This window comes from Pan paniscus, chromosome 16, assembly GCF_029289425.2.
Source record: "Pan paniscus chromosome 16, NHGRI_mPanPan1-v2.0_pri, whole genome shotgun sequence".
Classification (NCBI taxonomy): Eukaryota; Metazoa; Chordata; class Mammalia; order Primates; family Hominidae; genus Pan; species Pan paniscus.
Window position 1 is genome coordinate 68,802,424 of NC_073265.2, and position 24,297 is coordinate 68,826,720.

The following is a 24,297-nucleotide window of genomic DNA, read 5'->3' on the forward strand; positions in this document are numbered from 1 at the left end:
TGCATGCTTTTCCTCCCCACTGGGATGTCCTTTCCTCCTCATTTTTGCTTGGTCAAAGTGTTTACACCCTTCAAGGCCAAATTCAAAGACTACCCCCCTCCTTCACCTGTCCCAGTAGCATTTATCTATCCCACAGGTTTTTTTCTCCTTCAAGTGTTGGCCCCAGGGTTCCTTCCTTGGTGAGACCCACCCTGACTCTCCCAGGAAAATTCAGATATTCCTTCCTCTGGGCTCTCACACACTTCACCCCTAGTTCCATTGTGGCACACCATGTAACCTGCCCAGATACAAATGGGAGCAAATGGCAACATGATAGTATCTTGCAATGGTGAGCCTTAACTCTTGCTTTCTTTTTCCACCAGGTACCACAGTCTTAATTCTAAGCATATGTTCAGGCAAGCCATCTGTTTACAACACCATTTGGGTCATGTTTTACAGTCAGAACTTAATGAAAAAGACAACAAAATGTGTGAACATCCTACAAAAAAATAGGCATAGCATAGATATTAAAACAGGAAGAAAGCTGCTAAGGATGGCCTGTTAGAGAGCGTGAGCTGTAGCATTATGCTGCTATTCCCATGGTATACAAACAGGGATCAAATGCTCAGTCTGACTTGGTTATGGTGGGAGCCCAGAGTCAGCTTAGCCGGAGACATCCCTAGGCCGGGCCAGTCTGATTCTCTTGTGAGCCCCGCAGTGTTCTCCTCCCATGCGATCTCACCTGCACTCGTGCTTCTGATTCTTGCCCTAGAACTCTGATTTTTTTTTTTTTCCCAGTATTAAGACTTCTTCACCTAAATCCAGTTAGGTTTACTACTATTATAAATAAGCTTCACATGAAGGCATCTGCCATTACCTATGAAAAAGATTTGGATTCAAAACAAAGGAATATACACTGTACAACTTTTTTTCTTTCATTCTGATGTCATTACAGATATTATCGGTTTTATATGTTAAGTTTTGTATGGCAATATATATCTTTAAACATATTTCCTGAATATAGTTCAAATGTTTCTCTATGATATTTTGATACCTTAAGGTATATATTTAAAGTATATACTTCAATAATGAGGAAACAGACAAAAGCAAATCAACATGGATGGCAAAGGACTAAATATGAGACATTACAACCTCTGAAAAAAAATACTCGTGACTATGAGCAGATCTTGGTCAAGTCATTTAACTTCCCTGAGGCTCATTCTTCCCATGTGTAATATTTCAATAGCAGTTGCTCTGTCAAGCTGTTTGAGATCAAATGAGATGATGTAAAAACACGTGGCAAACTGTGAAGCAATGCAAAAAATAAATGGTATTATCATAGGCCAAAAGATCTCAAGTTTCTGATGGTCTCTATAACAAATAAAGTTATGGCCTGCTCCTTTTGCATTCACTTGAGAACTCCCAGTTTTGGTCAATTAGATTGTTATGGACAGAACGGAGCCAAAATTTATGCAAAGAGAATATCCCTAAGTTTTAGCATCCAGAATTGTATAGTTTGTTGTGAGTGGGAAACAACTGCTTGAAGGGGTATACAGAATACCAAATAATGAACTAGTATATTAAAAATCCAGTATTTCAGTAATAAGACTTCTTTATCCAAAGACAGGTTTAACTCTAACTAGGCTTAGGCTACCTCTTGATATTTACTAAAAATAAATAGGGGCAGACTTCTCAAAAACCCTGGTTCCCGGCCTTTCCTCAGTCTCTTCTAGAGAGACTTCCATTCCCTCACCATTGGCTATCACATAGCATAGTAACATTAAAAGTACTATCTCTTATAACAGCTCAAAAGAGTTTTAAAAGCATAAAGAAGCATGATATTTAAGCCTTAGTCTGTATTCACGCTTTGCTCCAAATGCAAACAGTATCTCGCATCTTTCTTTATAAAGTCCTAAAACAGCTACATAATGCTGCAGCACGCATTCTCTGTGACCAGGCAACCTTTTGCAGCTGTTTTAATAGCCTGCTAAACCAATGAGAAGGCTCTTTCAGCCCCTTAGTAGGAAAAGTCATTTCTTGCTTACGGTCAGCACTAACATTGATTCCCAATTGCTCAGCCGAAGGCCTACCTATAGAACACCATTAACCATTCTTCAGACTAGAGTGGTCAGGACACTAAAGTTTAACCATTTCATATCCATGTTCTCTGGGTAACTGTAGCAATCACTTTGTATTTCAGTCCATCTGTGTACATGTCTATCTCCCCCTAGAGATGGTAAGCTCTTAAGAACACACAATGAGGACTTTCCATCTTCATATTCTCAGCACCAGCACACAGCCTGGCACAGAATAGATGCTTACAGATTGTTGTGTAAATGAAGAGATTATTTGTATCCAACATACTTCATCAGATTTCATCTTTAGATCTCACTTCCAGCTCAGTACCTGCACAGGTAGACTAGAGAACTCAAATCCAAATGCCTGCTGGGACCAAGAAGGCGGCCTCAATGAAAGAAGACAACCTAGAGTCGTGGGATGCAGAGATCAGGAGATCACCTGCCCATCTAAAGAGAGCAGCTCCTTAGGCCCTCATGATTACTGGCATGTAAGAACACAGGCCAATTGTGGCTAGACCCTCTGATTGTTCAAAAGAATCTAGAAAATGTGATTCTCAGCTGGGCGTGGTAGCTCATGCCTGTAATCCCAGCACTTTGGGAAGCCAAGGCAGGCGGATTACCTGAGGTCAGGAGTCAGAGACCAGCCTGGCCAACATGGTGAAACCCTGTCTCTACTAAAAATACAAAAGTAGCTGCATGTGGTGGCGTGTGCCTGTAATCCCAGCTAATCAGGACTCTGAGGCAGGAGAATCATTTGAACCTGGGACACGGAGGTTACAATGAGCTGAGATCATGCCACTGCACTCCAGCCTGGGTGACAAGAGTGAAACTCCATCTAAAAAAAAAAAAGATAGAAAATGGGATTCTCACTTGAAGTTTCCCTGCACAGGTCAAACAACACAGACCTGTAGCTTAAATCCTCTTACCAGTCTGCTCTGTGCATTGCTTCTACTAGATATTCAGTGACCGGTTAAGTAGCTAAGAGGTAAGTCAGGACCTACTCAGATAAGTTCCATTCTGGTGGAAAGTGTGACTTGGCCCTGGGACCCCCATAACACATTGTCACATTTCCAAAGAGTTAGCCCTGATTTTAGAAACAGGGATCCTAGGGGCTTCACATTCCTCTTTTTGTCTGTTGTGGTCTATAAAGGGTTTCAAATTATTGCTCTACAGGCTCTAAGACCTGGGCTCCTGTTCCCTTTAAGACTAGCTTTGGCTTTACAAACTAGCAAGCTGTATTTTAAAGCTGGTCCCTGAAGTTAAGTGTATACTGCATTAGAACATATGTCTTATCGATTTGTGCAGCCTTCATTCCAGTGAATTATCTCTTGCTCATTATCAACCAACGACCTTGTTTGTGCATTTGGCAAAAGCAAGGGGAAGAGGAGGATGTGGACTCATTCTTGGCAAGTAGGTGCCTTAAAGGACCCCACCCGGCACCCCCTTGCTCTGAGACATAAAATACCTTTTGTATTAAAGCACAGAGCAGACCTCTTCATCTCGAGACCATTCCCAAGGAATCAGAAGCCACTGATGTGTATCAGGACTTTAAATTGTTTTGTCAATGTGCCTTAAATTGCAATTATCTGCATTAAATTCATTAGCCATTGTATGACCTAATTATCCCATGTTTGCAGAGATTTCAGAATTTACGAAGCTTCCCTTCCTGAGCAACATAATTTTGTAGGAGCCACACCTCTGTCTCCATGCTCTTGCCAATGCTTCAAGGTGGCAGGCGTGCTGAGTCACAGCAGGATAGTCTTTGAAGCCCAGGGACACACTTGGCCTGGACAGGGGAGGTGATGATGAAGAAAAGAAAGCCTGTTGCCCAATAAACATCAAAGGGTGGGTTGCACCATCCTGCTCTTGCCTACAGATTTGACCCAGGCTTCAGGATCCTCCTTCCCTGGACTTCTGACTCAATGAAGCCCAGCTACTGCTCCAGTGGCCCCATGTGCTCTGAGGAACCCAGAGGTCCCAGTCTACCATCTGTGTTCCGTAATTATCTGAAGGTGGGATGAGTCCTCTTAGAATTCCTAATCCCCCATTGTAACAGGAGGGGCTGTGCCCAATGATGGCACAGAATCACAGAATGTGTGGACCTCTAGAACCATGGGGAACACCTGGTCCAACTCGTTTCTTTTCTACATGGAAAGACTGAGGGCCAGAGAATTTAAGTTTCTCACCCATCCGGGAAGAGAGAGTGCTATGTCTCAAGTTGAGGCCCAGGACTCCAGGTTTGGTACTTGTCCTCCACCTTCTAGGTGCAACACTTGGAGATCTGTCTCTGGGTAATTCAGGAGGGCCCTTCCTGCAGTGAGATTGGGGCATATCTTCCAAATAAGGCTGGTTGGGAGAAGGAGGCTCCTAGAGTCATTTGTTCCTTTGCTCCTGTATTCTACAGATGTCTATGCATGCCTGCTGCAGGTCAGGCTGTGTGTTCCCAGTGATCAGGAAAACAGAGTCCATATTCCCATGGAGTTTACAGATCAGTGGGGGAGACAGTATTAAAATAATTACATAAATGAACACACAATTATCCACTTGTGAAAGGAAGGGAGGAAGGAAGGAGAAGGAAGAAAGGGAACACAAAGTGTTATGAGTATAATATAGAATAATGGGAATCAGGAATGACTCCATCGCACAGATGGAGCAAAAATTGTGATCTGAAGAAAGCTAGCAGCAACTAGACCTAGAGGAGGGAAAGAAAACATCTACACAGAGGCACGGGGGTGGGGTTCATGCTCTGTGGATGCTCAGAGGGAGTGGATTTCCAGGATTGATGCCAACTGATGTGAGGAACAGCGTGAACAACTGAAATAACGTTTCACACTTTGCAAAGAAGCAAGACCAGATTCCACTTAAAGGAACTAGAATCTGAATTTACTAGGAGGCAGTGACAGAAGGAAAAGCACGTGATTTGGAATCAGAAAGATTTTGGTTTCAATTCTAGCTTCATCAATTACAAGCTGTTGACCTGAGCAAGCCACTTCAAGGTTCAATTTCCTCATTCATGACACTACAGTAAAAATACCACATAGGGTTGTTGTCAGGGATTAAACATTTTGTACAGCTCTTGGCACAGAGTAAGTGCTTGAATTCGTTTTCTAGGGCTGCCATGGCAAAATATCACTTACTGGGTGGCTTAAGCAACAGAAATTTATTTTCTCCTGGTTCTGGAGGTTGGAAGGCCAAGATCAAGGTGACAGCAGGGTGGTTTCTGGTGAGCCTCTCTTCTTGGCTTAATAGACAGTGCCCTTCTTGCTGTGGGTCTTTCTCAGTCCACACGCACTCCTGGCATCTCTTCCTCTTCTTATATGGACAGCAGTCATGCTGGATTAGGGCCCACTCTTACGACCTCACTGCACCTCTATTACATCTTTAAGGCCCTATCCCCAAATACAGTTACATTGGGGGTTAGGGATTCAGCCTGTGAATTTTAAGGCGACATGATCCAGTTGGTAACAGTGCTGAATCGAAGTCATCATTTCTTTCTTCAATTTTTCTCTACCAAATGTAAAAGCAATGATAGAAGAAAATGGAGTGATGCTTTTACAATACTTTAAGAATTAGGATGTTCTCCGAGAGTGCTTCTTAGTGAGTTACTTCTTAGTGAGGTCTACAGTATTTCACTTTACAACCATCCACCCTTAAGTGATAAACCTCACAGGAACCCACTCTGTGGTGAACACTTTCAAAAATAAAGAGGAAAGGGGGAAATTGGAAATGGAAAAACACCTGGGGATGCCTATGTGACCATCTGCTCACTTTAAAAAGTCATCAATGTCAAGAAGAATGTCAAGGATAAGGTAATAATAGAACAGGAGAAAATAGAATTAACTGTTGAGAATTGATTTTATTAACTAAAGCTGTGGCTCAAAAACAAGCTACAAATAACCAGAATTAAAAAGGATGGGAAAAGATAAAGTGGGATCAAAACTCAAATTGTACCAATGAAGAATGGGAGGGGAAAGAAGGAAGAAGGAAAAGTAGCAAAACCTCTAATATCTCTCAGCAGTTATGAAGGAGGGTTAAAAGTTGTCTTTGTCTGGAAAGTTTAAAAATGAGGATTATAGCTTTAAGAATGTTAGTGGAGTGTCTCATAAATTGATCATAAATATTTTTATTTTAAAATTAGAGAGTAACCTCTTAAAAATACGTCTTTAGGCCGGGCGCAGTGGCTCACACCTGTAATCCCAGCACTTTGGGAGGCCGAGGCGGGCAGATTACGAGTCGGGAGATCAAGACCATCCTGGTCAACATGGTAAAACTCTGTCTCTAATAAAAATACAAAAATTAGCTGGGCGTGGTGGCGCATGCCTGTAGTCCCAGCTACTCGGGAGGTTGAGGCAGGAGAATCACTTGAACGCGGGAGGTGGAGGTTGAAGTGAGCCAAGATCGCACCACTGCACTCCAGCCTGGGAGACAGAACGAGACTCAGTCTCAAAAAAAAAAAAAAAAATCTTTAGACAGAAAACAAAGTAAAACATAGTCATTTATTGAACTATATATCAAAAATCAAAAGAGACGACAGAGGACAAGAAGACATAAAGTGAAGTGACAGCATGGTGGTTATGAAAATGGATATAAGTGGCCTGTCCCAAGCTATGTAAAGATTATAATTTTTAAAAGTTAGTGTTAAGTTGTCCATAAGATCTGCTTCTGCTTCAGTGGCAGAAGGGTAATAAAAGTTTAGAAATGAATTATTGGACCCAAATATGCCAGCTGAATTCAAATCAAAGAACAGCAGGATTAATTCTGGACAGCATAGTGCTTAAAAGTAAAAACTTTACATAAGATTTGCAAGTGTATAAAGCAAAAACTGTAAAAATACATAAGAAATCAAACAAAAACATGCTTGGGTATAAGAATATAATTTACTGTTATCAGGCTATTACAGACCCAAGTATTTAGAAATGAGGAGCTAGAAAAAAATGGATGACACAATAAAAACAGTACATCTACTAGACTTATTTCAAATCTTGTAATGCAAAAATATGGATTACTTTTTCTTTTAAAGTATATGTAGTCGGTCTGTAAGCAAAAAATCATCATATGCTAAATCATAAAGAAAACACTGGTGAGTACCTTATGGCAGAATTTTTACAGCTAATATTTTCAGATCAAAATGCAATGAACTAAACATTCATAATATATGTTAAAAAGAAAAAAACTCAAATATATAGAAACTAAAAATAACATCCTACACGCTACTGTGTGTAAAACACGAGAGCAAGAGAGTGAGGCAATGAAAGCAAGAAGTGAGAATGAACTGAAAACAAATCCCATCTGGAGAAAATAGAAGAAATGAAATAATACCAGCAAAAAATGGAAACGAGAAATAATGGAATGAGAAGGGGAAAAAAAGAAGAAGGCAGTAGAATGCAGGGACTACAAGCCCTATATCTCAGGTCAGGTGAACCTGGGTTTGCAGCTCCATTTCAACACACACAGCTCTGCAACTTTGGAACATTTAGTTCACTTCTCTGTGCCCTACTTTCTTATGTTTCCCATCTGTAAAATATAACAACTTTATATAAGATTGTTGTACAAATTAAATGAAAGTAAATGCCTGGTAAAGCTCACAGCACAGTGTCTGGTAAATAATGGATAAGGGCTCACTAAATCTTGAGAGGCAGAATGTGGTCACGGCTGTTGTTGTAAAAGTAGTGGTAATAGTAGTGTTACTAAAAACTAGAACTTTGAGAGGAAAACAAAACAATAAAACAGACAGGCTCCTGGTCGATCTTTTAACAATATCTGAATCACAAAACAGACCATTAGAAAGGAGAATGAGAATCTAGCACTAAGCGGAAAGGAAAAGTGTAAGGTATGTGGCAATATTACATATAGTTATATGATAAAGAATTTACAAATTTCAAGAATAGATATTCTTTACACATCTGTGTGTGTGTGTGTGCGCGCACGTGTACATGTTTGTGTGGGCGTAAGCATGAGGATCACATAGCACATGTTCATATACCCCCAAAACAGGCAGAGCTAAAAGCAAAAAGAAAGCAAGGATATATGTCATTGTAATTTCTCAGTGATCCTTATGGATTTGTTGATAAACCTATCCAAATATTTAGAATACTCATAATCTCTATCCAATACCACTAATTCTTAACCAATAAAGAAAAATTTAATGCATCCTATTAATTTCAAATTTCCACACTTGCTGAAGAGATCATAAGGTCCCCAAACAAATTTCATATTGATTAAAATCTACCTTAGAAAAAAAGTTTGAAACAAATTAGAAGAATATATCTGATAATATTTTTATGGGCTGAGGGTAGGGGATAATTTCTTAAAGATAACAAGCATAAATCATAATGAAAAATATTTTTAAATCTGACTACATCAAAATTAAAATCTTTGGTATGATAAAAAACAAAGTTAAATGAAAAGACTAGAAAATGTACTTGTGATATCTGTAGGGACAAATAATTAATTTCCAAAATATCTAATAAATTTCAAGTCAGTAAAGAAAAAAACACTTTGGGAAGCCAAGGCGGGCAGATCGTCTGAGGTCAGGAGTTCGAGACCAGCCAGACCAACATGGTGAAACCCCCTCTCTACTAAAAATACAAAAATTAGCTGGGCGTGGTAGTGCATGCCTGTAATCCCAGCTACTTGGGAGGCTGAGGCAGGAGAATGTCTTGAACCAGAGAAGCAGAGGTTGCAGTGAGCCAAGATTGCGCCACTGCACTCCAGCCAGGGTGACAGAGTGAGACTTCGTGTCAAAAAAAAAAAAAAAAAAAAAAAAAGCAAAGACAATGACCTGGTGATTCTGAGATGAGAAAATTGGTGGTTCATAAACATGTGAAAAGATATCCAAGCTCACCAGTACTCAAGGAAAGGCAAATTAAACAAGGAGATAACATTTCCCACTTAACAGGTTGGCAAAAAACAAATTTTAATTGTCAATATTGGTTTTGCTGAAGCTAGGGGGAAACGGATACTCTCATCCTCTGCTGGCTGGTATTTAAATTTGAATAATAACGTTCAGAGCAAATTGACATTATCCAGGATCATTGAAAACATTCATGCTGTGACCCAGCCATTCAGTTCCAGGTCTACACCTTGGATAATCGTGGGCACATATTCTGTAAAAAGACACACTCACTATGGGATTGTTTAAAACAGCAAAAAGAATTGAACTGCATTTAAATAACAATAAAGAAATACATAAATAAAATGTAGTGATAAAAGTCCAATTGTTGAATGTTCCATGCAGCATATTACTTTCAATGGAAATGTTAGGAAACACAAAAGAATGCTATAAATCTTTCATAGATTTGTATGTTTGTTTGTAAAACCATAAAAGATAGACTGGAAGATACTATAATCAATTCATGACAATGATTCCCTCTGGACACCTGAGACAAGAATGACACTGGGGATGTAAAATAAGGGGACTTCTTTTTTATTTAACTGTGAAAAAATACACATAAATGTTACCATCTTAACCACTTCTACATGCACAGTTCAGTGGCATTTAGTACCTATACGTTGTTGTGCAACCACCATCCATCTCCAGAATGCTTTCGTCTGGCAAAACTGAAACTCTGAACATATTAAGTGCTAACTTCCCATTTCACTCTCCCTCACTCCCTGGCAACCTTCATTCTTTCCGTCTCTGTGAATTTGACCAGTCTGGGTAGCTTATATGAGTGAAATTATAAATATTTATTTTTTTGTGACTGGTTTACTTCACTTAGCATAATGTTTTCAAGGTTCATCCATGTTGTAGCATGTGTCAGAATTTGCTTCCTTTTTAAGGCTAAATAATATTCCATGGCATCGATATGCCACATTTCATTTATCCATTCATCTGTTAGTGGACACCTGGGGTTGCTTCCACCTTTTGGCTCCTGTGAGTAATGCTGCCATAAGCATGATGTGCAAATATCTTTTGAGCCCCTGTTTTTAATTCTTCTGGGTATATATCAAGAAGTAGAATTAAGGGGAACATTTTTTATCTTGAAATTTTCATATATTTTAGGAAACACGAAACAAGCCTTGAAGGAAATATACCAGGATGTTGACAACTTTCCAATTCAAGGCGTTGTACTACTTTTTTGCAGTTTTCTCCACTTTGCAGATTTCTCAAAATAAACAAATTATAATAAAAAAGATACTCTTTTAAAAGAAATCACATAACCAGAAAGACTAGAAACTAAACCAGTCACTCTTATGTATATTAAAAAAACCTTAAACTACAAACTAAAGAAAATCAATAATAAATAAAAGAATGTACTACGGACCCAATGAGGCTTATCCTGTGAATGAGAGAATGAAGCCTTAGTAGGGAGAAATCTATTAGAAGTCACTACCAGACCAAGGAAGAAAAGTCTCATGGTCGTTTTAATAGACGTGAAAATCTTATTTGCTCCAGTTAGTTTGATCAATTCTAATAAAATATGCTTTGTAACATGGATAAACGCATGTTCTTTAGAAGCAGCTAAATGCATGGTCTTTGGAGCCAGATGCCTGGATTCATGTCCTTTTTCTGTTATTGACATGGGCAGTTACCAATCTCCTTGTGCCCCATGATCCCTCTGTAGCATGGAAATAATGATTTCATGTGAGGATTATATGAAGTCACATATGTAGAAAGATCCTAGAACAGTGCCTGGCACACAATACCACACAGTAGACACCAATATCAGTGTTTGTGCTGCTGGCGTTGTTAACAATAAAAATAATATCTTTAGCTCAATATCCTCAGGATTATGCTCAAAGGTGACACTGTACCAAAAAATTTCCACTTACCTCAGGAACAAAGACTGCTGTCTACCACCATTTTTATTACAGAGTCTTGAAACAACATAAGAAAGAAAAGACAGTTAACAGTGATATAGATTAATTAGAAAGAGACAAAGTGCCATTATATGCTGATGCTGTGACTCCATATCTACAAAAGCAGGGTTTTTGTTTTTGTTTCTGTTTGTTTTTTAAATGCCCATGCCCATTTTATTAATAAAAACTAACAGTGCCAAGTTAAACAAGTCAAACAATTAAAGTCTCTTTATATTCCATAAAATATTACAGAAAAGTTTGTGTTTCAATAAAAAGACTATCATTTTAGAACAGGCAGCTAATAGCAACTGTGCAGTTAATGGGTTTTGTGAATAAATTTTAAAAGAGACTATGGCCTGTCCTTAAATTCCTTTTTCTTTTTATAAAAAAAGAACTATTAAAAATTATTGACAAATTTTGAGTTAAAAAATTGTTAAAACATTCTCTATATTTAATTTCAATTTTATAATAGATTACAGGAAGATGCTTATGAAACAAATACATTTGTTTCAGTACATGTCTTTAAGTGAGAGAATTATAAGTATGTAAACAACTATATAATAAAAGGTTTCCGAACACTGCCTGTAAGAAATCAGGCAAATTTTACCATAAGCAATAAACCATTCCAAGCCTTCCAGATAGTCTCCATAGCCGCACCAGCATGGCAATAAGCTTTAACCAAACAAAAACAAACAAAAACACTTTGCAATTTGTTGCTGCAAAATAGAGAGGGAAAAGAGTGTATAAACTTGATGGAATCACAACAGCCAATATAATTTAAGGGACAATAAAGTCAATAAGGTTGATGGTGTTGATTATTTAGAAAGTCGAATTCTGCTGTTTGCTTGGGGCTGTTTAGAAAGTCAAATTCTGTTCACTCTGATGGTAGTTTCTTTTGCTGTGCAGAAGCTCTTTAGTTTAATTAGATCCCATTTGTCAATTTTGGCTTTTGTTGCCATTGCTTTTTGTGTTTTAGACATGAAGTCCTTGCCTGTGCCTATGTCCTGAATGGTATTGCCTAGGTTTTCTTCTAGGGTTTTTATGGTTTTAGGTCTAACATTTAAGTCTTTAATCCATCTTGAATTAATTTTTGTCTAAGGTGTAAGGAAGGGATCCAGTTTCAGCTTTCTACATATGGCTAGCCAGTTCTCCCAGCACCATTTATTAAATAGGGAATCCTTTCCCCATTGCTTGTTTTTGTCAGGTTTGTCAAAGATCAGATGGTTGTAGATGTGTGGTATTATTTCTGAGGGCTCTGTTCTGTTCCATTGGTCTATATCTCTGTTTTGGTACCAGTACCATGCTGTTTTGGTTACTGTAGCCTTGTAGTATAGTTTGAAGTCAGGTAGCGTGATGCCTCCAGCTTTGTTCTTTTGGTTTAGGATTGACTTGGCAATGCGGGCTCTCTTTTGGTTCCATATGAACTTTAACAAATTTACAAGAAAAAAACAACCCCATCAAAAAGTGGGTGAAGGATATGAACAGACACTTCTCAAAAGAAGACATTTATACAGCCAAAAGACACATGAAAAAATGTTCATCATCACTGGCCATCAGAGAAATGCAAATCAAAATCACAATGAGATACCATCTCACACCAGTTAGAATGGCAATCATTAAAAAGTCAGGAAACAACAGGTGCTGGAGAGGATGTGGAGAAATAGGAACACTTTTACACTGTTGGTGGGACCGTAAACTAGTTCAACCTTTGTGGAAGTCAGTGTGGCGACTCCTCACGGATCTAGAACTGGAAATACCATTTGACCCAGCCATCCCATTACTGGGTATATACCCAAAGGATTATAAATCATGCTGCTATAAAGACACATGCACACATATGTTTATTGCGGCACTATTCACAATAGCAAAGACTTGGAACCAACCCAAATGTCCATCAATGATAGACTGGATTAAGAAAATGTGGCACATATACACCATGGAATACTATGCAGCCATAAAAAAGGATGAGTTCATGTCCTTTGTAGGGACATGGATGAAGCTGGAAACCATCATTCTCAGCAAACTATGGCAAAGACAAAAAAGCAAACACCACATGTTCTCACTCATAGGTGGGAATTGAACAATGAGAACACTTGGACACAGGAAAGGGAACATCACACACCGGGGCCTGTCATGGAGTGGGGGAAGCGGGGGAGAGCATTAGGAGATATACCTAATGTAAATGACGAGTTAATGGGTGCAGCACACCAACATGGCACATGTATACATATGTAAAACATATGTAACATACCTGCACGTTGTGCACATGTACCCCAGAACTTAAAAGTATAATAATAATAATAATAATAATAATAATAATAATAAAAAGTCGAATTCTGCTGTTTGCTTGGACACCATACCACTGAACAAACTCCACAGAGTCTGGCCATCTGCCAGCGGGGGCGCCGTCCAAACTCACGGCAAATAAAAGGCATCAGGTGCTCACCATCCACAACAGGAGGGCGTTTCATTTTCATGGATGTGGATGAAATACAATTTCTTCAGCAAACTCAGCAAAAACTGTTCAGGGGCAAAAATGAACTCCGCACTTAAAGAAAAACAGAAAATGAAAACAAAATCCTAAAAAAGTAAATAAACGCTCTGCATCTGCACACTGGATCAAAACACACATCCACAGCACATCCTAATCCTAGGGGAAACAATCCTTGCTTATCAGAGGTGCATATCTAAATTCAATAGCTTACCAATATTTTCTTGGGAGTAGGCCAAAAGGAAACAGAAAACCCACATTAAAAAAAAAAATCTTTTCCCTAAACGTTTTCCTGAAGCTGAATTTGAAGTGGGGAGGACGTCAGTCGTCCTCCTCATTCTCTTTGAAGTCATTATCCTCCTCGTCGTCCCCTCCGACGTAAGACACCGGGGTCTCCACCCAGGAGCTGCTGTACTGAGACCCATTGGAACTTTGTGGCCAGCGTCTCATCTGCACCATTGGTCAGGTCACTGGCAGAGAACCTCGTGCCGTTCGACGTGGAACCTGCCATCGTGATGAACACGCCTCCCACAGTTCCCTGAGCCATTTCTGTCACGTACCGCTCCAGAGTCTTTGGGACCAGACTTCTGGCCATTTTAAGGTCCTCAGCAGAGAAGCTCCCGGACTCCACCCGCTTCAGCACTTCTATGTCATCGTGGATTTGAAATGTGTTGTCAAAATTAAACAGATAGTCGAATTTGTCGTTGGAGATGCTGCAGTCGATGACCGTCTTCTTGCTGGTGTTGATGATGATGAAGGGCAGGTGGATGACCGAGTTGGCTGGCGGCGGCTGGCTGGCCTGCCGCTCCGCGTGCCGGTTTCTCTGCACCAGGTTCTTGAAGGCAATTTGCTGTAGAAAAAGTTTTGAAGTTGAGACTGTTTCTGTTTTATTCTTTCAAGTCTCCTCTGTCTTTCCACCTCTAAGTTCTGACATTCCTAAGCCGAGTTGGTGGGCAGACCAATCCATTTGATCTCCTTTTTCTCCTTGGAGATGATGCTCACGGCCCTCAGCACGTTTAAGGCATCGTAGACGCGCCGTCTTATGTTCTTCTGGTCATAAGCTGACTCGTTTGGTAAGATGTGCTTGTCGGCAGCACTGAACTCCACGACCAGCTCATCCGCCACTTGGTTGTAGGAAGTGGTCCCTTTCCTCTGCACCTTCTCGCAGACCTTCATGGAGAAATGCCGCAGGCCCTTGCCATTCTCCTCTCCTTTTCTGTTGCGCTTCCCGGCAGACCAAGGTGAGGAGTCGGAAGGCTGGTTCTGAGAGGCAAAGTGAGTGCTGGGGTGTGTGGGCTTCCTACTGCCAGGGCGTTTGACGCTTCCGGTCTCTGAGGTTTTCCAATTACCACTTGCTGGGCAATGTTGACATTGGACTGTCCAGAGGTTTTTGCCAAGAGCTGCTCCCCGAGCGGGTTGACGGTGGAGGGGTGAACGGCCACGAGGGACACCACGCCTTTTCCAGGACTAAGGTTCTGGTCTATGAGGACCTTGAGGTCTCCATTGGCTTCAATTAGACCGGCATCTTTTGCCATGTTACCAGATCCGGGAAATCAATGCTACAAATGTTCACCTTCCCAGAGAAGAAAAATGATTTTTCTGGCTGCCCGGTCCGGGCGCGCGGGCGGGGGTGCGGAGAGAGTGCTGTGCGGGGCACGGGGTGGCGCGGGGAGGTGCGGGCCGGGGCCAGGCCGGGCGGTCCCGGCCCTGGCGAGGTCCCTGCCCTGGGCCGAGCGGCGCCAAAAGCAAGTTTTAACTGAAAACCTCCAGAATTAATTTTTTAAGTGTAGTAAATTAATCAGATACAAGATATACATATAAATAAAATAATAATTTCCTTGCACGTTACTAAAATGTAAATAAATCTCATCTAAATTATAGCAAAATGTACAAATTATTACACTAAACATATATTTCATGTAAGTGGCTTTATAAACAAAGCATCAAACTTTGGGACAAATTACAAGAAATTTGAATGAAAGTAAAATATAATTCATTCCTGGATGGTGCTATTCATGTTATTGTGGGATATGATGAGGTTTCTCTTCAAATAATCTGATCAATCTTTTATTATTTAATTCATAGTACCCCCTCCCTTTTTCTTCTTTTTTCCTTTTTGCTTTTGTTAGATGCCCAGGCACACCACAGTACCAGGCGTTATCAGTACCAGCTCACAACCTTTCCTCATTTGGAAAGAGGACTAACTTTCTAGCTCATTACAGACACCTCTTCCCCTTCCTCTCCACTTTCTTTTCCGTGCCCACCTTACCTAAAAAAAATCAAATGTTTAGCCAATCGGGATTAGTTTAGATTGTACAACCCGACCCCGGCCAATGGGGAAAGTGTACAGGGGCAGGACTTGTGTCAGGAATAAAGGCTCTCGTGTCCCTTTGTTCAGGTGTGCTTTCATGGTGACTGGCCAAGGAGGCATCCCTCTGCGCAGAAGTAAAAGTGCTTTGCTAAGAATCCTTTGTTCGAGTGTTCAATTTCCTTAGGACTTTCAGCATTATTCCTAACATCATATTATAAACATATTGGTTTACCTAAATAAATCTATAGACTGAATATAAGGTCAAAAATAATTTCTCTGGATGTTTTCTTGGAACTGGAAAAATATCCCTAATAGTTAAAAGAAAGAATAAATAAGATAGACTACAAAAAAATTCTGGGATGTGCTAGCTCTGCCAGATACTGAAATGTATTGAAAATCAACAACAATAAAGAGTAGCATACTGGCACAAAGGAAACAAATATTATAATCTCTGTGTGTGTATGTGTGGGAATTTTATGTATAACAAACAAAAGAGCTATCAAAAAAAGCACAGAAAAGGGAAGAATTAGTCAATATAATGTTTGCAAAATCAAAGTAATTCAGAAAAAGAAGGAACACCTATAACTCATACAAATCTAACATGGAAATAAATTTCAGCCAGATTTGGGATTTAAAAAAAAAATTGAGCACAGAAAGTTAAAATGAAACAGAAGTGAGTATTTAAAAAGTGATGGAAGTAATTACAAAAAGATAGGTAATTTGTAATATTAAAAGAATAGAAACATCTCTGTTCTCCAAAAATTTTTTTGAAAAAAGCAAATAAAACCAGGGAAAACATTCTGGAAGCATCCTTATCAGCCACATTGCAGCAAAGTGAAGTGACATTCTGTTTCCCTTTCTCCCTCCTACTCTCTCTCTCTCCCCCGTACTGTGTTAGGAAATGGGACATACATAACTCACCTCCATGTATCACTGAATGTGCTAGACCCACAATAAATGCGGAACTGCTGAACTGAATCGTTAATTATATTAGAGACAGAAGGAAAATGGCTATTTACAAAAGATGGAATCCAACTAGAAAACTGACGTATGGAAAAAGGTTTCAGCTCCCCAGTGATCCAAGAACCCCAAATTAAAACAACCAGGCATTTCTATTTTTCACCTATGTCATTAACAAAAAGCCAAACAAGATCACAGCCCCGTGGCCTTAAGCAACAGGACAGCCAGGTTGTGGCCACTCCTGCCCCTCACTGGAGCAGGAAGCTCCTTAAGATTTACCGCGATGGTTTCAGCATTGCTATTTCTTTGATTTGCTTATAAAAAACGCAGTAAAATCCAAGCGTAAGCAGCTTGGCGGCCAGAGACCGTGAATGCCCCGTCTTTCTCTAGCAGCAGTTACTGAAAAACCTCCAAGGGCGGTTTTAATTTCCTCTCCTTGTTCATCTGGGGTCTGGTTTCCCAGGCAGCCAAGGTACTGGGTGAACGCGGGGAAACTCATCTATCAATTTTGTGGCTGCCATAGCATGGTGATTTTGAATCTTGCAATAAAACAAGATTAATGGGCTCGACTTCAGTGGGTCTGACATTTCAGCGACAAGGGCTGTATTCGCCAGGTTTCTACACCTCTCTCCTCTTTGTTTCTCAGCCATTTTGTAGTCTCAAGCCAGGTCCCTTATGTTCCCTGGGATTCCTGAGAGAATCGTGTAAAAGGGACATGTAGTATGAGCTAGGAAAAGACAAATCACCCTGATCTCCTCTCTTCAAAGACCAATGGGAATTTCAGTGGGAAACGGGCTCTCACAGTCATGGTGTTGGGATAAAGCATTAGTCATTTAATGGTTTTGGTAATCATTTTATCCATCAACATGCACTTACCATGTGCCCAGCACTGTGCAGCCACCTGGGAGCAGGGAGAGGGGAGACACAGAGGCGTGGTCACAGCACGAGCGAATCAGAGCGAGTCAGAGTGAGTCGGATGCTGGGCACAGGACTCTTGGAGAAAGTAGGACTTGAGCAGGACTTCAGAAGGAGAAGGGACATTTCCTCAGGGAGGCAAACAACATGGGGAGATGTTCCCAAGTGGAGGACAAGAGGCCGCATGCAGAGATGGGTGTGGGAATGCCATGTTATTTTAGGTCACCATGCCTTCCTGCCTGCTGTTTCCTCACCTAAGACTCCAGCTCAGACCCAGCTCAAGATCCATTTCTGGGCTCCCTTCTTCTTCAGAGCCTTCCCTTTCCCTACCCCAGAGAGAAGCAACTGCCCCTTCTCTATGCCTCCTCTGCCCCCAACTTATCTTCCCACTGTTATACTCTACACTGACTTATTACTATTATTTTATTGTTTGAAGTTTTTATTAAATTACTATTTACACTGCCTTATCATTATTATATTTATACGTCTGTCTCCTGTGATAGATATTGCACTTCCTACAAGTAGTAGCACAGTGTCTGAAACACAGTAGGTACTCTGAAAATATTTCTTGTACTTAATCAAATTAATGAAAACTAATTGGTATACAAGTGAAGAGTAGCTTGGACAGTGCTGACGGAGAAGGGGAGGAGAGCAGAGCATGAGTAATAGCTGCTACCAGCTCACCTGTTTACCTAGCATTCACGACTGGCCAGGTATTTAAGTGCTTTGCATGTATTCATTCATTTCATCTTCACAACACAACTATGAGAAAGTTGCTGTGAATATCCCCATTTCACAGATAAGAGTGTGGAGGTGGGGAGGTCAAGGAACTCATCTGAGCTCTCTTGGCCAGCTAGGGAGCAGGCGGGGGTGGAGCTGGGCCCTGGAGGCGGTGGGCTGGCTGCGGAGCTCGCTTTAACCACTATGCCTGATGCCTGGCTGCCCCTTGTCACTGCAGGTCACTGTGGGCTTAGAATCCCAAAGTCTGAGAGGGAAATCTTGCCCCATTCCCTGTTCAGTACAAGAATGGCCATAATTAAACTTAACAAATAGCTGTATATTTTCTGTTCGTTTAAAATCAAGCTTTATTAGTTAACAAGGCAACCTATGGTTTAAAGTATAACCGAAGAAAACTTAATTTACAAAAAAAAAAACAATGGGCTGGGAGCAGTGGCTCACACCTGTAATCCCAGAACTTTGAGAGGCCAAGGCGGGTGGGTCACCTGAGGTCAGGAGTTCGAGACCAGCCTGGCCAACATGGTGAAACCCCATCTCTACTAAAAATACAAAAATTAGCTGGGCATGGTGGCGGCCACCTGTAATCCCAGCTACTCGGGAGGCTGAGGCAGGAGAATCACTTGAACCCAGGAGGTGGAAGTTGCAGTGAGCTGAGATGGCACTATTCCACTCTAGCCTTGGCGACAAGGGCAAAACTTGAGAGAGAGAGAGAAAGAGAAAGAGAAAATGTATGATTTTTATCACTCTGGGATTAATAATAATAACAAGACTGTGCTTAGCACTTGCCGTGCATGATCTTACTTAGTCCTTCCAACAACCCTTTGAGACAGGTACTACTATTATCATCTCCATTAAAAAATAAGAAGACTGAGGGTTTGTTACACTAGCAACAACAACAAGATAAACTTCCAAGAGCTAGGGAATAATGATAATTTTTAAAAGAGATGCTGAGATGCTAAAGTTAAGGTTGTACAAAGATATATCTGAAAAACATGAAGAAAAACAGGTGTTGCAATATCAATATCAGCAAACGCAGACTTCATGGGTAAAACATAGAGAAAGAAGAAATTGTAATTTTCTGTTGTGAAGTCTAATTCATAAAGGCATGAATATTTAATAGATTGCATTGTTAACAAATAAGATTGCATCAAAATATATTTTTGAATAGAAAGAAATGAAAGGCATAGCAATGAGAGAGGTCAATACTTCTTTAATGCTTCAAAAATGAGGAAAGTATATAATAAGAATATAAAAGACTTAAATAATAAAGTTAGTAATACAGACTTAACACATTTACATTATAATCTGGGCCCTAGAAAGCTTACACTTTGTTTTGGTACCAATATATGGCCTATATTGGATGACAAAGAAAATTTTAGTTAAAAATCTCTCCAAAATAGAAACTACATGGACTCATTTCTTAAGTCAAATAAAATTTTTATTTTAAAAATCCATCCACTTGAAAATATGAAAAAAACAGTATCCCAAATAATTCTAGGGTAAAAGAAAAAATCAAAAGAGTAATTATTAAATGGTTACAAAAATGAAGATGAGGAGGCTACGTATCAATACCTCTGCAGTAATCAAAAACTGAGTTATTGCATTAAGGGTATTTATTACCAAATAAGAAAAAATAAACATAAATTAAGTAAATTACATATATTACAGAGAAAAAATGAAGGAAAAGAGGAGGAAAAATAATGATATAAACAAAAATTAATGATCAGTAAAAAAATATATAAAATTGATAATTCATCCAGAGGCTGCTTTTTTCATTAAACCCATAAACTATGCAAAACTTCAGGAAAAGCAAGTGACTATTCAAAATTAGGACTAAGAATAGATATCTAGCTACAGATGATGAAGAAAATAAAGAATAACACTTTAAACTCTATCCTAAAAGATCTGAATATCTGTATTAAAAATCCTTTAAGATTGTACGCCATGGACACCCAACTCCTGCTACTGCAGGAGAAGAAAGAAGCTCTGCCAGATATTAAAAGATATTATCATGCTATAGTAAATAAAAATGTATGGTACTGAGGCATGAATCCACAGACAGGTCAAAGGAAATGAATAGAGTACATAAATTGACACAAATTTATTCAAAAATTTAGCATATAATAAAAGCAGTGTTTAGAAGAAGTGCAGAAAAGACAGATTATTTGCCAAGCAGATCAAATATAAATATATATGTATAATTATTAAACACCACAAAAATGAGAGTTTAAAAATAATTTCAGAAAGCAGATATCTTTCTAACTGTAACACAAAACCTAAAACTTATCAAAGGAAAATATGGGATCAATGTAATAAATTAGATATAAAAAGTTTTCTGCATGACAAGAACATTAAAAAAGACAAGCAATAAACTATGAAGAAATATTTTCAATTTATATCACAACTGGGTAAATTCACCAATATAGGTAAAGAGCTATACAAATCAATAAGAAGTGGAATGCTTTAACAGGAAAGTGGACAAAGTATATGAAGACGTATTTTCCCAAAACAGAAAAAGAAATGGATTTTCTTCACATGAAAAAAAAGTCAACCTTTTTTATAACAAGAACAGTGTAATTAGAACTTACGCTGAGTTTTAAAAATTTACATATCAGGTTGATAAGTATCAAAAAGTTTGATGAAATTCAACTTTGGAAAAACTGTAGAGAAAGAGATACTCTTAAACACTTCTGATAAGAACAGATACTACACTTGATCTTAGCCAAGAGGCCAAGAAGCGATACTCTTAAACACTTCTGTAGGGAGTGTAAGTTCATATCACCTCCATAAAAGGTAATCTTATCATATCTATGAAACTTTAACTTAATTATTTCACTTCCAGATTATATATTCTATAGATAAACCCATGTATTATAAATATATTCATTGCAGCCGTGCTGTGATAGAAAATATTAGAAACAATTTAAATGTTCATCGATATTTGATGGTTAAATATAGTCCAAACATAGGATGGAAAAGTATACAGTCATTATAAATTATAAAGCAGCTCTATAAAAATTTATATAAAATGGTCTGCTAGATATAAAGTGAAAAAGCTAGATGTAAACAAATTTATATAAATTACCATATATATAAATATGGTAATATATAGACTCCTACATATATATGTATATTCTTACAATCTGTATATGCATGCAATATATCAGGCAGGATACACAAGATTCTGATATTAAGTACAAGCATACCTTGTTTTGCTGCATTTTATTGTGCTTCTCAAATACTGCATCTTTACAAATTGAAAGTTTGTGTCAACCCTGTGTCAAGCAAGTCTATCAGCATTATTTTTCCTACAGCATGTGCTCACTCATGTCTCTGTGTCATATTTTGGTAATTCTCATAATATTTCAAACTTTATTATTATTATTATATCTGCTATGGTGACTGGTGACCTGTAATCTTTTAAATGTTACTATTGTAATTGTTTTCGGGCACCACAAGCCATGCCCATCTAAGAGAGCAAACTTAATCAATAAATGTTGTGTGTGTGTTCTGACAGCTCCACCAACAACCTGTTTGTTCTCTGTCTCTTTCCCTTTCCCGGGACCTCACCGTTCTCTGAGACATGACAATATTGAAATTAGTCCACTTAATAGCTCTACAGTGGCCTCTAAGTGTTCAAGTAAAAAGGAAGAGTTGCACATCTCCCACACCAAATCAAAAGCTAGAAATGATTAAGCTTAGTGAGGAAGGCATGTCAAAAGCCAAGACAGGCCATAAACTACACCTCTTGTGTCTAACAGTTAATCATATTGTGAATGCAAAGGAAAAGGTTTTAAAGGAAATTAAAAGTGCTACTCCAGTGAACACTTACACAATAAGAAAGTGAAACAGCCTTATTGCTGCTATGGAGAAGCTTCTAATAGTTTAGATAGATAAAACTAGCCACAATATTCCCTCAAGTCAAAGCCTAATCCAGAGTAAAGCACTAACTCTCTTCAATTCTGTGGAGGCTGAGATAGGTAAGGAAGCTGCAGAAGAAAAGTTGGAAGCTACCAGAGGTTAGCCCGTGAGGTTTAAGGAAAGAAGCTGACTTCATAAAAGTACAAGATGAAGCAGCAAGTGCTGATGTAGAAGCTACAGAAAGTTATCCAGAAAAATCTAGCCAATATCATTGATGAAGGTGGCCACACTAAACAGCAGATTTTCAATGTAGATGAAATAGCCTTATATTGGAAGAAGATGCCATCTAGGATGACATTCATAGCTAGAAGGAGAACGCAATGCCTAGTTTTAAAGCTTCAAAGGACAGGCTGCCTTTCTTGTTAGGGGTATGCAGCTGGTGACTGTAAGTTGAAGTCAATGCTCATTTACCATCCTGAAAATCCCAGGGCCCTTTAGAATCAGGCTGAACCTGCTCTGTCTGTGCTCTATAAATGGAAGAACAAAGCCTGGCTGACGGCACAGCTGTTTACAGCATGGTTGACTGAATATTTTTAGCCCACTGTTGAGACCTACTGCCTACAAAAAAAAAATTTCTTTCAAAATATTACTGCTCATTGACAATGCACTTGGTCACCCAAGAGCTCTGATGGAGATGTGCAAGGAGAGCAATGTTGTTTTCATGCCTGCTAACACGATATCCATTCTACAATCCATGGGTCAAAAAGTAATTTCAAGTCTTATTATTTAAGAAACATATTTTGTAAGGCTATATAGCTGCCATTGATAGATTAATTAATGCCATAGATGCCATTAAGAACATTTGTAATTCAAGGGAGGAGACCAAAATATCAATATTAACAGGAGTTTTGAAAAAGTTTATTCCAGTCCTCATGAATGACTTTGAAGGGTTCAAGACTTCAGTGGAGGTAATAACTGCACATGTGGTAGAAATAGCAAGAAAACTAGAATTAAAAGCAAAGCCCAAAGATGTAACTGAATTGCTACAATCTCATGATACAACTTAAATGAATGAAGAGTTTCCTCTTATGAATGAATGAATGAGCAAAGAAAGTGGTTCCTTGAGATGGAGCCTATTCCTGGTGAAGATGCTGTGAACATTGTTGAAATGACAGCAAAGGATTTAGTTGATAAAGCTGCAGCAGGGTTTGAGAGGAATGAGTCTAATTTTGAAAGTTCTACTTTGGGTAAAATGCTGTCAAACAGCATTGCATGCTACAGAGAGCTCTTTCATAAAAGAGGAGCCAATTGATGTAGCAAACATCCATGTTATCTTTTTTTTTTTTTTTTTTTAAGGTAGAGTCTCACTCTTGTTGCCCAGGCTGGAGTGCAATGGCACAATCTTGGCTCACTGCAACCATGCCCAGCTAATTTTTGTGTTTTCAGTAGAGACAGGGTTTCACCATGCTGGCCAGGTTGGTCTCGAACTCTCAACCTCAGGCAATCCACCCGCCTCGGCCTCCCAAAGGGCTGGGATTACAGGCGTGAGCCACCACACCTGGCCAGTGTTATCTTATTTTAAGATATTGCCACAGACACCCCAAACTTCAGCAACCACCAACCTGATCAGTCAGTAGTCATCAACGTCAAGGCAAAACCCTCTGCCAACAAAAGAGATTACGACTTGCCAAAGGCTCAGATGATCATTAGCATATTTTAGTAATAAGGTATTTCTTAATCAATATGTGTACATTTTTAGATATAATGTTATTGCACACTTGATAGACTACATTATAGTGTAAACATAACTTTTACATGCACTAGGAAACCACAAAATTCATGTGACTTGCTTTATTATGACATTCACTTTATTGCGGTGTTGGGAAGCAAATCTGTAATATCTGTGAGGTGTGCCTGTAGCAGCCTCTGGAAAGGGACAATGGGTGATGGGGCCAGGGGATGGAGAGAGCCTTTTATTTCACTATGAAGCCTTTTGAATATTTTGCATTTTGTACATGTTTGTATTGCCCATTTAAAAGCAAACAGGGACAAGTTTTGAAAAACATGCCAGAAAATATTCTTACTAAAACAACTGCAAAATGATTACCAAGAAAAAACTAACATCCTAAATAGCAAGTCAATTGGGCAAAAGACAAGACCAA

General features: G+C 39.1%; 1 long non-coding RNA gene and 2 pseudogenes across 1 annotated transcript in view; all 3 read right to left on the bottom strand.

The window, feature by feature from the left end:
* The window catches only part of LOC106633847 (uncharacterized), a 231,038-nt gene that overhangs the window by 81,599 nt on the left and 125,142 nt on the right, over positions 1-24,297 (bottom strand). The window lies entirely within an intron of this gene.
* LOC100968201 (transcription factor Dp-1-like) lies at positions 12,636-14,999 on the bottom strand (annotated as a pseudogene).
* Positions 20,854-21,016, bottom strand: LOC112437273 (U2 spliceosomal RNA; annotated as a pseudogene).